The sequence below is a fragment of the Corapipo altera genome, unplaced genomic scaffold (genome assembly GCF_003945725.1).
Source record: "Corapipo altera isolate COAL_440 unplaced genomic scaffold, ASM394572v1 2, whole genome shotgun sequence".
NCBI classification, from domain to species: domain Eukaryota; kingdom Metazoa; phylum Chordata; class Aves; order Passeriformes; family Pipridae; genus Corapipo; species Corapipo altera.
In genome coordinates, this window is record NW_020884890.1 from 2,094,991 (window position 1) to 2,112,725 (window position 17,735).

At 38.0% G+C, this 17,735-nt stretch overlaps 1 protein-coding gene across 7 annotated transcripts in view; it reads right to left on the reverse strand.

Annotated features, from left to right (window-relative positions):
* Positions 1 to 17,735, reverse strand: part of KHDRBS2 (KH RNA binding domain containing, signal transduction associated 2) — a 360,034-nt gene that overhangs the window by 1,928 nt on the left and 340,371 nt on the right. Inside the window, exons 13-16 of one of the 7 annotated variants that reach the window (XR_003527899.1) lie at positions 16,645 to 16,707; positions 14,664 to 14,730; positions 13,634 to 13,738; positions 2,551 to 6,096 (exon numbers count right to left, since the gene is read on the reverse strand). The exons of 1 other annotated variant lie outside the window; for it this stretch is intronic. The gene's annotated coding sequence lies outside the window, so the exon portion shown is untranslated. Of the gene's footprint in view, positions 1 to 2,550; positions 6,097 to 13,633; positions 16,739 to 17,735 lie in introns of those variants that run through there. 5 more of the 7 variants (XR_003527897.1, XR_003527901.1, XR_003527900.1 and 2 more) reach the window with 5 other exon arrangements.

Sequence of the window (17,735 nt, forward strand, 5' to 3'; positions counted from 1 at the left end):
TATGTGTCTGTAGCTGTGAGCTGGGAGATGTTTTCTCCAAACTGGGCAGCGGTCGGAGAAAAGCAGTAGCTGGCACTGACCGGAGAAGCGGTGGCAGAGAGCCAGAAAAGATAAGACGGAGCAACAGAGACACGCAGCAGTGGAGAGAGAGAGAGAGAGAGAGAGAGAGCTGAGAAGCTTGGTCGTCCTGAGAGCTGAGCCAGGACGGCGTGGGAGGTTGGCCTTGGGGGCCCTCCCTTGCTGCAAGCTACAAAGAAGCTCGCAGCCTGAGGCAGGGCACAGAGGCCCTGCAAGGAGCTTCAATCTCCTGGAGATACCAGACCACCACGAAGACCCCCTGCGTCTTCGTGATATGACGTGGTGGAACGGCCTTTGTCTGGGGTTACGAAGCCCACGGAAGACCCCTCGGTTGGTTGGCGACGGGGCCAAGGGAGCTTGGATACCTCCCTCGTGAGTGCTGGCAGAGATCCAGCAACAGTTGCATGCATGAGAGAGAGATAGGCTGCTTTCTGCTACTCTGAAGAAGCTGCTACCCTGAGAGACTGGAAGGGATCTGTCCTTCTTTCCCTCCTGGACTTTTATTTGGAGGGGAGAAGAGATCTGATCCATTGTAAATACTATATGTCATGGTAGAGATAGTTGTGATCGTGTGTATAAGGTGTTATAGTATTTATTTGTACAGTCATTGTAATATATTCCCTTTTCCCCCACTTTGAGTCTGGTTGTGTTTTGTCTGGAAAAACCCATCTCACATTGGGTTGAGATGTGGGAGGGGGAATGGAGCTAGGGAATTGGATTTTGGGGCTATCTCAAACCATGACACATACACACTTGGCGGTGATTAAATGACTGCTAATGGTGCTCCTGAGAGAGAATAACTCAGTGTTGGTGTCGATGTTATGAATGCCTCCTGAGAGACTGGTCTATCTATCAGAGCAATTCCTTAACTGTTGTTTAATTTTCCTAGCTGTGTAGATCAGTAAGCATTTTAAAAGCAGTAGGTAAGAATCTCTCTATTAGCACTTATCAAATGAAAAGACACAATAGTAAAAATATATTGTTGTAACAGAGGAAACTGCCTGGCCTGGGCAGCGAATTTCTTTCAAGTGGTTTGTAACACACCCATAAGCATTAAGAGATGAACGTGGGGATGCAATGATAGGTAACAATTCACATGATTCTCTGTAGGAAAACAGATTAGTATCATCAAGAAGAGCAATAGCCTAAAGTTCTGTGTATAACACACTTCCTTAATACATTTTTTTCCTGAGCCTGAACATTAGTATTAATGAAAAATACATTTCCCTAGAAAAGACACAGAACTCCAACAAGTAGTTTTAGCTGCAGATTACACCAGTTGGTTTCTGCTATAATGCTGGGTCCCAGGAGAAGGCAAGTCATCAGTCAGGAAGGGTTTACAATGAAGCTAGATACTGTACTATTTTCTCACTTTCAATTCATATAGACAGCTCAGTAACAAAAAGAATTAGCAATGCCAAAGTAAGTAATTTAAGAACCTTTCAGAGATCTAGTATTCATATGGATACACGTGGGGTTTGCCAGGCACATGCACACACACCTACAGTCACCAAAATGTGAATTTACAACCTTTTCTAGCGTCTAGATATTTGAAATAGCAGTGTGGCATATCACCATCCACTGTCCTGTTCTGCCTGGTGTTGCCTTCAAGGGCATTCTTATAAGAGGCACTAAAGATTACATGTATGAACTAATTACGTAGTCTAACCTCAAGTAACCACACAAACCATGAGAACCTCCTGCTGAACCTAGAGATTCCTTGGGCAAAACATTTCTCCTCTTTCTTGATAAACTGCAATCCTTGGCATGCTTTCCTAACAGGGTAGTACATGGATAAAAAAATGGAACTCCCCAGCACTGTGCATGGCTACTTTGCCCATCTACATGTGGTAATCTGAATCTGTTTAAGGATCATGAAAGTATTTTTTTAAGTTATTATAAAACCAGCCACCCATACAATGGAGCCATATGGCTCTTCCTCTTCTCCGACTGAGATTGCTGTCAGTTTCCTTATTCAAAGTGCTACATGGAAAATTACATAAATACATTTTATCGACAGCAGGACTAGGCACTTTGCTTTTTTTTTCCTAATATTAAGCCTACATAAACTTCAACATAATTGATTTTATGTTTTGTTTTCATGGAACTGTGAAAACAGAGTTCACAGAATAACAAATACCATTCAAAATGAGAAGGAAGAAAGAGTGAAGGCTAATTAAACAATTGTGTAAAATTGAGATGTGTCATTTCAACAACAGTAATTAATGACAGCTTTACTTTTGGAAGATTCTGTCTTTTACTTTGAAAAGTAAAATTTAGGTAGAAAACTCAGGTTTTTTGCCAGACCCTTGAAGAAAGGACAGGGATTTTGCATGAGAGGAATTCTCATTGTGTTTATGAAACATTTTTTGTGCCCCTAAATATTTAACCAGTAAGACAAACCTATGAAAACTAATTTAATTTTATTAATGGATTATAACAGTAAGGTTTTTCTTATTTTTCCCCTCCCCCCCCCCTTTTCTTTTTTTTCCTTCTGATTTCTTTTCTGCCTTTTAAAATTTTGGGTTTTTTTTAAATTTTCTCAAAGATTAGGTAGCTCAGCCTTTTCTCTTAAGACATTAACTATATATGTATCCTATAGGACTGAGCTTTCCTGGTAGCTGAATAGATTTCCTGGTAGCAAGAAGACATATCCATATTACATATCCAATTTTTGTTTGAAGTTAGATGTCAAGCAAGTTTCTTAAGACTCAATTCTCCAAATCCCACTTTATGCTTGCTTGGAAAGCCACTAGATACTCATATTTACTTTATTTGATGCAAATTTACTTTATTTTTCATAAGCAATGAAGCAGTCCATGGTCACTGACCTCTTTGATGAAAGACAAGCCTTTTAATTCCTGCTGGGTACTTGCTAACCTTGCAGTACTCATCAAAGTGGCATGCAGGTACACGTCATGAATACAGGTAGTCAAACTGCACAATAATGATGAAATAAACTTGGTTACTTAAAATACAAATGAATAAGAATTCCAAGGTGCACTTGCAATTCTACAAATATTATTCATATGTTTTTCACAAAAAATGTGGCTTTAATATTCACAAATAAAAATTCAAACAACAACAACAAAGGTAAGAACCTGAAGAAATCCTACTAATGGTGGCTGTGATTGGCCATACTTTGTATTTTGTGAAATTAGGAAGAACTCTTTTTTTCCTTGCAAGAAGTACAAATAACATTCTGCAACAGAGACTAGTTTCCAAGTTTTGAGATGATCCAAGGTTTGAGATGCTCTATGCCAGTATTGTGGCTGTTACAGACAATCTCCCAGATCAGAAATCAAAAGTATTTTTTTCATCCATGTTTGTGTCCTGCTTGCCTGTCACAGTCCAGGATGGCATATGGGTATGTGCAGACACAGACACCCACAGCCAGAGCAGCATTCTCAACTCCTATATTCATTTCATGTCAACAATGAAAGAGGTTCAGGCCTTACTTTTTTGATCTTGCTCAGGTGAGTAAGTAACTCGGTGACAAAATCTGGAATTACATGACAGTAGAATAATAAAAGCAAGGGCCAAATGTCCTACTGTACAAACTATAAATACAAATGCACTGTATTATGTAAATTCTAGTGTCAGGGTGATGGCCATAATACAATATGATTTGATATTGTTTTCTAAGGCCTTTTTGGCAAGAGTAAAGGTAAAGAAAAAGTAGATTTTCCCTGAATTATGTCAGTTTATGGGTTATTTAAAATTATTGATATTAAAAGTCACAGCCACTAGAAATAGCTTTTTGTCCTGTTGGAGGCACAGAATAGATCTCCATCAGCTGAAATTTACACAGCTCATTATTCAACATGGCAAGAGCTACTTTCCTTTACCCCAGGGTTAAAGAGTTGTCTGTCAAAATTGCATTCTGTTGTAAGAAGGGAAATAGGTGAATATTGACAATAGGATTCAAGGCACATTTTTTATACTGCCTAGAATTTTGGATTTCTTATGACAGGGTAGGAATGAAAGCTAACCCTGCATATTTGCATAGAGAAGAAGTAATTATTTTGATAATTCTGGAGTTGTATGAAAATTCTAATGCACAGACCTAAAATTTAATATGTAACCTAACAACAAATCTGAAAGACTTCCTTTATTCTTGCAGAGTATAATGAAATCCATTTTTTCCAGAAATTAAGAACATGAAAATAGACCATGAAAAGAACTTACTAAAACAACTGAAATTTCACGTAAGTGTATTTTACTGATTTTATTTTTTATTGTTTCGTAGCCATTTCAAAGCATTAAACATTTTTATGTGGACAATTCCAATCTTCTCTGAAACTTACTTATAATTTGCTTCCCAGTCAAATAGATATGTGGAATCCAAAAAAACCTGAGTGTACACTGAATACCTGTCACAACTGTGTGTAAAGTGAGGCAGAATTCAGAGGAAATATGACTGTTTCCCTGCCATCTTGCCAAAGGCAACACCTGGTGAACACCTCAGGCTCTGAAGAAGTGCTGGTTCAGGGACATCACTGATAGCTCCAATTTGCAGTTCCCAATCCACTACCTTTAGGAGCAGAGGCTGCAGGACCCCCCCCTCACTAGGCAGGTTGACCTGGAGCACTTAGTTCCCCGATCTCCTGCTGTGGTCCTGGAGAAGCTCCAACTTTTGGAGCCCCTGGCATGAGGCTGGGAGCTGTGGCTGGAGTGTGACTTGAGAAGAGGAAGACTGAAAGCCCTTAAACCCCAACTTAATTATGGATTGTCCTACTGGGATCTGTACAGCCTAAAACCACAGCACAAAACAGAAGAGGCAGAACTTCCAAGATCACTGCTTGTGCCCTGGGTCCTCAGCACCAACACCTACATCCTCATTCTCATTCTTTCCCAACTTTCTCAGTGCTCTCCAGCAGCTCTGTATTTAATCTCTTCTGGAAAAAAACGCTGTCCAAAAATAAACTACTCTGGAAAAGAATTTCAAATTTCATTCCCTGAGCACTATGGTTTAAGCAGTTTGCTCAGTGTTATAGCTTTAGTTTGTACAATGGAATATTCTGTATATCTTCATTCTGTATTACATATATATGCACTGCAAATATGACAGACAGAAATTCCAGGTCTGTGCTAAAACACTTAACAGTTATTAAACACTTTGTCTCTGGTGCAGTGGGGTGCTAAAACTCTCTGTGTAGAAAAATTAAATAGATTTCAATGATAAGTTTTTGTTTTATATTTCCTCAACTTTTTCTGGTATCAGATCCATATACTCTTTTAAAGGGGTAAAATAAATATCCTTTTATTTCTCTGATTCTTAAGAGTATGAAATCTTACTTGCCTCATCACATGTGCATCATGACACAGCTGCATCACACGTATAACATTGAACTGAAGGCTTGATTTCAAATCTCCTGAAGTTGGTGAGCATCAGTGAGGGTTTGTGTTGGCTTGAATTTGATCACTGCTGTCCTTTGTGGTCACTATGCCAAAAAGTCACTGTGCCAAAAAGTCACTTCATTTCCAGTCCTGGATAAAGAATGCTAGTCATGTACGTAACATTGAAAGTGAAAAAATATGTACTAGGAGGTCAACAACAAAGAGTAAGGCTTTCCATTTTTTGTTAATCCAAACATTTATGTTTCTGATTTAGGGATTAGGGTTCAGCAGATGCTAACTGTTTACATTTCAGGAAATGGTACCTCTGGTATGTATGAAGGGCTTGTCCTGAAGTGAGTCTGCTTGATCTCTATAAATATTTGGAGGTGGCATGCTACTTTAATGGAATTAATAAAAATCATGGAGATTTTTATTGGTACACAGACTACACTCCACAGAACACCAATGAACTGACTGGATGTAGCCCATTTATTAAATTGTCTTCTGTACTTTCATATTAGCATAGTATGATTTCAGAGACAAATCTTACAACCTATACAGCTATGATAAGACCCACTGATGTGAACAGGATTTTATATTTTACTTTCTTTGTCTGTCTGACACTGGAACTTCCTTACAAGTATCAATTCTTGGAGTTGTACACAATTACTCAGAGTACTGGTAGAGAAAGGAGCATCTCAGAAACCACAACAGGCAGTTATTCTTAAAGGCTGATGATTTAATGACATCTCTTACAGATTATGGTAAGTCAAGCCTTTGTGGTTTTAGTAAAAGCTTAAATGAGTTCTCATATTTATTTTTCAGGGTAATTACATATATCACACTTAACTGTCCTTTGCTCAGATCCGGATCATTCAAATCTTTTTAAGTAAATGCCTAAATGTATTACTGTCTCCTCTTGTGTTGCCCTTCATTCTCCTTTTGTCCTTGACAAAATCAGTTTTGCTGTTCCTTTTTCAGATTCTCACAGAGAGCTAGTTGTGCCAATCATTTTCCATGTGATGGAAATACCTGCCTTTTTGTTAATAGGACAGGCATATGCAGTATTCTGCTGAGGTGTGTGTACCTCTGAAGCATACACATTATATTCTCTAAGTGAATTATTTTCCATGGTATTGTAACACTTTACTCATTCTGCCAGCTGAATCCACATATACTGGGATGAGCTGAATGATTTTCTGCAGTTCACAAATATTTGTAAGTTAACAGTTTTTTACTCAAAAGTATATTTAAAGAATGCTAAACATACTGCAATATCACAGAAAATATTTCTGGGGTACAGGCTGAGTAGAAATTCTGAGAAAGAGGTCTGGACCGCAAGAGCAGCAGACATAGATAACATTTTTCTGTCTAATTCAGGATCTTTTTTTCCAGTGTTGTCACTATATGATGCATTAGATGAGTCTGCAGAAGTCTCACAGTCCTTGTACCCTCTTCTGTGGTGCTCTGCAGAGATTTAATTCTTTCTCGTTTCATAGATACAGCTGTCATAGAAAGTATTCAAAATACTTTCCACTCAACTACCAATTAAACAACCAGTCATAAAAAAAAAATCTTGCTCTCTGTACTATGTCATTGTTGTCATAACTTAAAAATATCTCTGGACCAAGGTTGATTATAAGAAGTTAAAAAGCTGGATGAGACTGATAACAAGCAATAGGAATGACTGGAAAGCCATATTAAAAGACTAATATCGCACCACCTTGGTATTCATATAAAGTTTGATGCTGAATATATTTTAATTGAAGTATGAGAATATGACTGAAAGTGAAATTTCAATTTAGGAAGTACACAAAAATATAAGTAGATAGATCTGAAAAGACAGTGAAGAAATTTTAGAGATTATGTTAAAGTGGGCAACAGAAATAACTGATATGCCAACATGCATTTTGACAAAATGTGGAAAGATGTACTTTAGAAATCTGGATTATAATATATATTCCTTGAATTTAAATTCATTGGATTCATAAATAATATCTAGAAGCCATTGTGTTCATCCCAAAAGAAGCAGCTGCTCAATGTGTAACAGATGTCCAAGAAACAGTGAACAGTTGAATGGGAAGCACAATTACAATATTAGATTGATTTATAGCCAAAAAATGTGCTTTAATCTGCATATAAAATACATGCAAAGTTATAGTGGCTAAACTGTCACTGCTCCCTACTGATGAAAATCTTACTATTAATTTAATTTTGAAACAAGCAAAACCAGAAGAGTTCAGGGGAAAACGATTTTTTTAAAAATGCAAAATGAGCTTGAACAAGTCACTAAGCCTAATGACTAGCAAGCACTGACCTGAATTGCATCTAATACATATCATAAATATGTGTTTATGTGCAATGGGAACAATTATTCCTGTGAAAACATTACTCCCTAACCCATCAATAAGAATGAACACAGCAAACCCCACTGTAATCTTCTAGAGGAAACTACTCTTCTTAACATTTCACACGAACTCTAAAACGATGTGACATTTTATAAAAAGAAAAAGTAAATTCTTCCCCTTTAAGATGAAAATGAGACATCAAATTCTTGAGACGGGGGGGGAACTTTCTCTGTTGGCACAGTTATTCTTTCCTGGGAACCTATTCCTACATTTGTCACCCACTGATATTCCAAAGTTTTCACCTTAGCTTAGGTTTGGCACTGGTTATCCAACAGGCCATCTCTTCCTGGGTCCATACCATCATTTGCAAGAGGTCCTCAGTTTATCAGTGTTAATTGCTTATTTCACCAAATCCACATGCAAAAGTGAAAGGTGAATATCTAGTGCACTCCCAACACACGTAGTATTTATCATGTGCTCCATTTCCTGAGAGATGAAGGCAGTTCACGCTGATGGTTTTAGTTTTAAACCGTTATAAAAGAGTGATTCCTACCAGTGTTATTTCTTACTTACATAAACACTAATAATACCCTGTACATGACCACTGCTTAAAGGGAAGCAAACAAGCCAAGAAGCTAGGTTCAGTTTGAAGGCTTTAACTTCATACAGGCATGAAATCTGTTACAAAATCTGTTGCCCTGGCAAGAAAACTTCCTGGGCTAACATCTAGCTTTCTGTTCATGTTTGGGCACAGGAGTTTTCAGGAGCTGCTCCAAGTCATCCTGTTAAGTCTGCATTGTCACCTGATTTTGAAGCAACTGGTATTCCCTGAGCCTTTATGGGTACTTTCTATGCAAGCACTGTTATGAAAGCACAGTATCCTTTGCCCCTTGCCTGAATTTCAGTTGGACCTGCTTGGTAGCATCAGAGACACACAGCTTTTTATTTTTCAGAGAAAAAAATATTGTCTTCTCTCACTTTGTGTTTCCAACTTTCATTTCCATCTTGAGATTCCTGCCCTTCTAACTTTCTTAGTGCATTTGACTAGTGAATAACTAAGAGAATTCAGTTGCTTGTACTCAGGAATTGCTGTCCTAACTGAAGCCTTTGAACCTGTAATTATCTTTTGAAAGTCCTTTACTGCACTATGTTAAAAATAGTCATCTTAAAATGACACATTTAGAAGTATATTAGAGGAGACATTCAGAGCCTACATCTGTGGAGATGCCTATTAAATATTACTTTACAAGGGGATGAAAGTGCATGGACTGAATCTCCAGTCTGGATTAGGATTGTAACCACAATCTATTTATACTGTGTGCTGGTTCTGTCCTATGAAGACTGGCATTATTAAGTTGCAAAAACCTATGTGTACATCTCATATCAACTCCACTGGAGCCACAATTAGCAAAGGTTATAACAGAATAAAAATAACAGAAAGGACAGGAAACTGCAGCTATGTGGGAGATAGGCATTTCAGAAGAGCATCTGAAAGACAAAATTGGGTTTACTGTTCCAGCAGTAGCAGCTCTGCTCCCTAAATGAGGCCTTGAAGAAAAAATCTATTTCTTTAACGGCTGGTCAACCGTGCATTACAGAAGACTTTGGAACTGCATGTGTTATTGCCCAATTTTAGATATTTTTCCATAGTGAAGTTCAAAAAAGACATGTTAATTCCAAACTCAGGAGATATCCTGTGCAATATATATGCATTATCAGAAAGACAGAAAGGAAGCAAGAAAGGTGGCAACACTAATTGGATTAAGACATGCTGGGAACTGAGGAAAACCATGATGAGAGAGGAAGGTCTCTTTCAGTAGACTGGAAACTAAAATGGAAAAGCTGGTAAAAATAAACATATTTTTCTGTAATCAGAAAAGGCTGCACTTCTCATATGGGACATTCAAAAAATAGGTCCTACTTTCTCAAGTAGCAGAAGGAGAAGAAGTAGAATTATTGTATTACTTGCTGGGATCAATGTAGGGGTATCATTTTCTGCAAAAGCTTGGATCATTCTGTGTACTTGGCATCCCATCCAATTTCTTAAATTCTAAGAAGGTTTACAGAGAATACATCAAAACACATGCCCTTTCTCTTTTCAGGGTGGGCTAGAAAGAAATCAAATACATTCTGTTGAGAATTCTGTGTTGAAATTTTAGCTTTGCCAGTTCAGCACAGCTATCATAGCCCTCAGAGGGTAATCTGAAAATCCACAGTGACTCCCTCTCTATGTATCTGTTTTGCTTGAATACAGTAGACTGGGACTCTCTATGGACACTGCCCATGCTTAGTCTGTCATCTCAAGAGATCCCAAGGAAAGACCTGATACTCTGCAATAGGAGGGGAAAAAAAATTCTTGCCTGCAGAAACATAAATAATAGTGATGAGGCATAAATCAAAAAGTTGCCACTTGATTTGCAGGCTGAGGTTACAGGACTGACAATTAGAAATTTATGTTTTTACTTCTAAGTGGACTCTCATCTGATTGGAAGTTATCAAGGGACAAAAATTTTGTGCTTAAGATGCCTTTTAAAATGAAATCAAATTTCAAGGAGAGCTGTGATTTGAAATGCAACATTTATTTATACCTTTCAAGGCAGCGTTAGAAGAAGATCCCTCCATATCTTCCTCAATAGCTTTTACTTTAGCACATCATCATATACTCAACTGCAAAATTACCGTGACAGCAAAAGAGAAGTGGTTCTTTTAATTTGCTTTGCTGTTTTGAACATCCAGTTACCTGCAAAATCTGGATAAAAGCCATTGGTTTATTCACTCACTAGATGGCTTTAGAAATATCTCTTTGCTTTTATAGCAGTGATGACTGCCCAGAGTTGTGAAATTTCGTGATTACTTCAGAATGTTAAGAATAAACATTGGCACCACTGATGTGCCTTGTATATGCTAACAATAGGTACAGAACTTACTGGATTGCATAATATTGACTTTTAACCTGGAGCAGACTTAGAATCTTATTCCATGGAAATAACAGAATGAATGGAAAGCAGTTAATAAGATTAAACCCACTGTGAAGCATAAAGCCATAGTTAATGACTTGTGATCTCACTCCCCCTGTCCCCATCGATGCAGTTTCTTTGGTCTATGTAATACACATATATTCTTCTCATCTAGCAGTTCATGACCTTGTTTTAGTCTTTTCCTTAAAAACTCAGATTATGGTAACATTACTTTTTTCTACAGCAATGAAATGTATTATACATGTGTGAATCTAAAGAACAATATTAATTCTGAAATGGTATCTCTGTTTACTAAAAATGTTTATGTAAATCCAGTTTAATTTTCACATCTTTGTTTCAAGCACCCCAAAAGAAGACTTATGGTGAAACCAGGGTATTATTTTAGCATGCTTACTCCTTCATCTGATAGTCTCTGATCTCTAACATCTGTATGGTGGTCCAATATCACAGAGCAAAATGTGTACTGTTCTTTCCTCAGCTGAGCCCCTTGCAGGGTGTCTAATAGATGGAGACATTAGTTCATTATACAAATATGAATCTCTGGGACTTAACTCCTATTTCAAGTGACAACAGAAACTGTTTAAATGTTTCTCATACTTAAAAAGATCTCCAATTCAATATTACTATTACGACAAGATTCATACCAAACTCTTACTGAATAAATAACATATGCACTGTTATTGAATAAAAAGAGTTGCATATCTAAATAAAAGGAATTGAAATATTGTTTTAAAGACAATTGAGTCTTAAGTATTGTTTTAAAGGCAGTACCACTTTATTAAATCATATGGTAGCTTATGCAAAATATTGCAATATATTAAAAAACCTAAGATTACAATTAGCTTTCCTTTAGGATGAAACTCCATACAATACACTGGTATTTATTTTAAGCTATTTTTTTCTGTCTTCTTGATCCTGAGATTTATATAATAACCTGGAGGAAAGCAAAACACAGAATTCACTTCAACCTGTGCAGACCAAACCAGTGGCTGAAGTCTGCATGGATAGTTGGGAGAGCTATGTGGAGTTAGTACAGTAACAGTGTGCTAAAATTTGCCACTCTTCTTCTAACTGGGACAAATTTTCAGACTATTCAAATTGCTATTACTCTGTTGGCACTAGTACAATAAAGTTCTGGTTTTAAACCCATGAGAATTTGCTCAAATAGTAGTGTTGTGTATGAAATGTCACACTGCTTTGTCAATATCTTCTGAGCATAATATTACTTGGTGTTAGGAGTGATCACAATGTAACTATTAGGAATTGCATCGTGGTTGGCCTTGGTGGTATCTTTAAAAAGCAGTTTTTTTCTGGCAACCCTCTTGTTTTCTTCACTATTGTCAGAAAGACTCAAACTGAACCAGAAGTGTGCCCATGTGGCCAAGAAGGCCAATAGTAACCTGGAGTGCATTAGGAAAAGCATTGCCAGGAGGCTGAGGGAGCTGATCCTTCCCCTCTACTCAGCCCTGGTGAGGCCTCACCCAGAGTGCTGTGTCCGGTTCTGGGCTCCCCTGCGCAATGTGCTCGAGGACAACCCTGCTTGAGCAGGGAGGTTGGATCAGATGATTCACTGCAGCGCCTTCCAAACTTACCCATTCTGTGATTCTGGGAAAAGCCTTTCTTCCCAAACCTGTGTATGTAGTTAAATCAAAGGAGATCACCTTTGCTGGAAAGGAAGATGGCAGTACGGTATAGAATCATAGAATCAGCTGGGTTGGAAGCGACCTCCAAGATCATCAAGTCCAACCCTTGATCCAACCCCACCGTGGTTACTAGACCATGGCACTAAGTGCCACATCCAGTCTTATCTTAAAAACCTCCACGGTAAATCCACCACTTCCCTGGGCAGCCCATTTCAATGCCTTATTACCCTCTCTGTAAAGAATTTCTTCCTAATATCTAACCTAAACCTCCCCTGGCACAGCTTAAGACCATGCCCTCTTGTCTTACTGATAGCTGTCTGGGAGAAGAGATTGATGCCCACCTGGCTACAACCTCCTTTCAGGGAGTTGTAGAGAGTGATGAGGTCTCCCCTGAGCCTCCTCTTCTCCAGGTTGAACAACCCCAGCTCCCTCAGCCTCTCCTCATAGGACTTGTGCTCAAGTCCCTTCACCAGCCTTGTTGCTCTTCTCTGGACCTCCTCCAGCACCTCAATGTCCCTCCTGAACTGAGGGGCCCAGAACTGGACACAGTACTCGAAGTGTGGCCTTGCCAGCACTGAGTACAGGGGAAGAATCACTTACCTGGATACACTGTTCCTGATCCAGGCCAGGATGCCATTGGCCTAATCCTTTTGTGAGAGAAGCTGAGATCTGCACTTCAGGAAACTTTCAGCCCTACAGGAGTGGAGGTCTAATGCAAGAGTCTGGCATACAGTGAAAGTCTTTCAGTCACTCATAGCCCACTCCTTGTCTGGAGACAAATCCAGAAGGAACTGTGTTGAATTTGCCCCTACGTTTCAGAATAGTCAGAGAGGAAGGAGGGATGAGCAAGGGCACACTCTGCCCAAATTAATGGTTGTCAAGTCTACTCGTCAAATGTAACTATGGAAAGTCTTCTAAAAGCAGGAAGCGAATTTGATACCAAAGGCTACATACAGGCAGCAGCTCTTAACTCAGAGCTTATATAAGTGCATATGTATATGACAGAAGCCTCTACTTAAACCAGCCTGGCAACAACTCTCCTTCTGAACTGTGGTATATCTCCAGAGATCCTTATTCAATTATTAATGCATCTGCTGCTAATTTCATCATGCAGAGTGTGAATTTGTCTTTCCACATCGAGCTCTAAGGGAAGTTTGTAAGAAATATAGAACTTGTCAGCACATGAGAGTCAACACATTACTGCTGTGCTGCAGCCATTTATAACGAAACTAAAATGAGCACTCACTTGTTTGGCATTAATTTAATGTCCCACTTAGCTCCTATCAGACGTAAATAGCTGCTTCATCCATTTAAGCATTTCTGTTCATGCACATAATGAAGTACTCTGTACCTGTCAAGTAAGCAGAATTCATAACTGAAATAAGAAATGGCTGAGGAAATTCAATGTTCTTAATATTAAGCCTCTACAGAGGTAGCATCAGACTTTTTTTCTGGCCTCTATAAGATTCACCTTTTATCCCACTCTTCAGAGACCATACGAAGACATGACATGTACACATGTTAGTATGCCAAAAATGTTTCTGAAAGGAATATCTGTTCAACTGATAGCACAATTAACAAAAGCTGTAGTTGTTGAACACATGCTATTAAAAAATAAATTAGCCAGCCAACCTCTTGGTATTTAAATGTTTTTTATGTTCTCTATTTTAGACAAATGGTTTATTTTAAACAGCATTCCAGTTGTGATCATCCTCTCGAGGAAATTTTTATGAGAATGAATGGAGGTAATGACTACTATTAGTCACTGTCATTAGCATAAAACATTAGAAAAGACAATATTTATAACAGTCATATTAAAATATGACTTTCTATCACTTGTGTATGCTTTGGCTACAGCTGGTTGTAATTTTCTAAAGTTAAACTGATAGAAGTTTGGTAATGGTATATTTAATAGCATGTTCATCATCAGATCTAATTGTTTTCAACCACAGGGTATGAAGCTTTATGTCCTCTATCAACCCAAAACAAACAGCCATACTGCTTAATGGCTCTTCAATTAATGTTTATGGTGCTACTTTTATAACCTAAGTTACATGAAAAAACCCCCAAACCCTCCAAGAAGCAATTTAAGAACTTCAGAAGCTTAATGGGACTTCAACCAATACCAAAAACTACTACAACATATGTAAGGTCCCACACTTGAGAATGTGAAACAGAAGACACTAAAAAGACATTAAAAAGACATTAGAAAATAGAAGACAGTAGAAAATTCTTCCAGCACAATGGTAAAACTGCCAGGGGAAGGGAGAACAGACCTTCTGTTCATGTAAGGAAAGATGGTTGAGGAACTTCAGGTTGGCCACCTTGCAATTGCTGTTCCTGCTGGATTAAAACAGAGAAGACCTGTTCATCTTAAGTCATGTAAAGGTCAGACTCTGTTGCTCAAATTGCAAAGTTATTCCCCTGAGAGTGATTTGCCCTCAGTAACCTAGATGCTTGCTACCTACTCATAATTCTTTTCCCTATTTAGCAAAGTTCATGCTGATTAAAAGGAAAGAACAGTACAAAGACAGGGTTCTCTGTAGCTGCCTTGGTGCATATTAATGTTTGTCTCTCCCTTTTGCATGAAACCTCTAGAAAGCAATGTAAAACTACTGTAAATATGTTTTTACTGGAGAGCTGTCATTGTTCTGCATTATGAAAGTAAATGATTTCTGGCTTGGGCTGTTAACTGTATGTAGCAGTAATATATTCATTTAAAGCCTCCCATCATAATTCAGACACCCTGATTTCTGGCTTTTAGTGATGCATTACAAGCCTTTACTTCTCTGACACTCAGGCAATTAATGACTGACATTCCTCAGTCCCGCAGAGTAGCTGGACAGAATTAGACAAGAAAGAATCAGACCTGAGGGGTGGTGAAAATTTCTCTTCTGAAAATGCACGTTTTTTCACACTATAAACTCTGACTGACATTCATTGCAGCAAATATATTTTAATAGAACTGCTGTTACTCTGCCTCTCTTCCCAGTCTCCCAGGAGTTTTTGTAGATCAACATGATGTTCAAAAACAGGTAAAAAAATGCTCTGCAAAGTTTAAAGGCTGTCAAGCCTTCTTGGCAAATTCCCTCCAAGAGCACAGCTGAGAAATGACAAACCTATCACCTGACTGGTTGGTGTTTAAAGCTGACTGCTTTTGATTAGGAAGCAATGAACCTTCCCTTCTGCAGTTTATTCCGTGTTTCATAAGCACCTCTTCACTGAAAATTATGCAGTTGAACTGATTTGAATTTGATTAGTGTAACCTACAGTTTTATTATTAATTATTTATTATTTGTTTTACTGCACATTTAGGAGAATGTCAGGATAGTTACAGACTTACTTTTATTTCATATGTATTATTGCTTGACATTTAAAACAAATCCAATAATAATATATGCCTGTATTGCAGTTACTCCCTTGTTGTACATTGCTCCATGTGTACTCACACTCTACTTCCTCTCTGCTCCAGTGAGAAGAATAGGATGAAAGCAATCCTGCTTACTCAAGGACAAAGTACTGTGTCCCCAGCAGGTGAGCTGAGCTAGAAGTTATTGTGAACTGCAACAGCTAACATCTTTAATGGAAAACTCCTGTATTAAATCCTATGCTACAGACTGTGATATTTCAACAGCCAGCGCTGAAGAGGAGCGCTGCCACCAGAGGTGCATGCATTAAACACTGAATTGCTTTTTCAGTGTCATCAGGCTTCATGAGTTGCAAATGTGAATGCTGTGGGAAGCTTAGTACACTTTCATCTTCTGACAGCCTTTCAATTATATGTCCTTTCACATTATTACATAACTTACAATGATCTGCACTGTGGACTTCAGTAATAAAAATTCATTTCATGTCTGAAGAACACAACTTCTTTGCTCAGTCAGTTTAGATGTAGAGGGGAGATGCATTTGACCAAAAACAAATGCTGAGCGGAGTCAGCTGGTTAGGTCAATAAAAGCTAAAAATACTTGACTTTGAGAGAAAAGAGAGTTCAGGACACAGCCTAAAGGCTAGATTCAGCCCTGACTAAACTGTAGCAGTGTTATAAGGAGACATTAGTTACTCAAACTTACATGTTACAGAACTTGCCAGTAAGGTCTCGGAATAACTGTCACCCTAATATCTTTATTACTAGTATGGTTCACAGTGTCTTATGTCTATTAGCTTCAGGCTGAGTATTCTCTTACATTTAATTCTCAAGATAGATCTTGAGAAAAAATGCATATACTTATATAATTTATCTCCTCATTTACTTACCTGATTTTGGAGATCCTCACTATAGTGTAACAGCACAGCAACATATCCCAGTCTTTAGGGATGCTTTTAGGAAACTAAAGGAGGCTCACTTCAGCTGCAATTCCAGATATTAGTAAAACATTAGTGTAATATATGCATCTTCAGTAGTTCTGTGGCTTTCATTCATACCAGCTGGCTGTCTAATATATTAATTTCCACAGTATAATGATATATCTTTATATATCTTTATCCATCTGCATAAGGATGCAAGACAAGAAGTACAAAAAATATGTTTTGGGTCAGGACATATAGATCTTGCATGCCAGTGATGACTCCTGATTTCTGAGAATCTGAAGTTAAGGCTAGTGAAACCTGAAGGGTGTCAGTGCTTCTGAAAACAAAAGTATGTCTTCAGTGCTCAAATACAGATGGAAGTGTCTGATCTACCTTTTGAAAATGCTGAAGGTTATCAACAGAAGTGCCTTCTCCTAAACAAACATTTTACTAAACAAACAATTCAACAACAAAACCAGTGGAGGAAAGAATTAGCAAAGGTTACAGAAGTACAGAAAACCCACTTCTAGGAAGCTCCATAGGAGATTTTCCATGAGGTGAATGCTGCACACGGGGAGCTCAAAGTGAAGCCTTGAATGGTATTGAATTGGGCTGTGCTTCTCTATGCCCTCTTTTCAACCTCTTGCTCCACAACAGAGCACTGGGCACAGAACAGGCTTATCTCAAACTCCAAAGACTAGCATATGTGTCAAGCCTTGTGTTCTTTCAGCTTTAACACAATTTAATTAATTATATGATGTGACATGATACACACAATCTGTAGCTTTTAATGAAAGTAGCTCCCCCAACTGTAATTTAAAACTTTTGTCCCTTAGAAGTTTAATTATTAAGGTTGCGATTAACTTCACCCAATCTCAGTTACCTAAAAGACAGCTACATAGTCTATACTAGGTATTTAGTCACATTTTATAAACAGTGGAGGGAGTTTCATCCCATTTGTTTTTTTTGACACATACCTGAAAAGGGGCTAAATTTTCCTTTGGACAATTTAGTATATGTGCATATATATACACACATATATACACACACACACATGC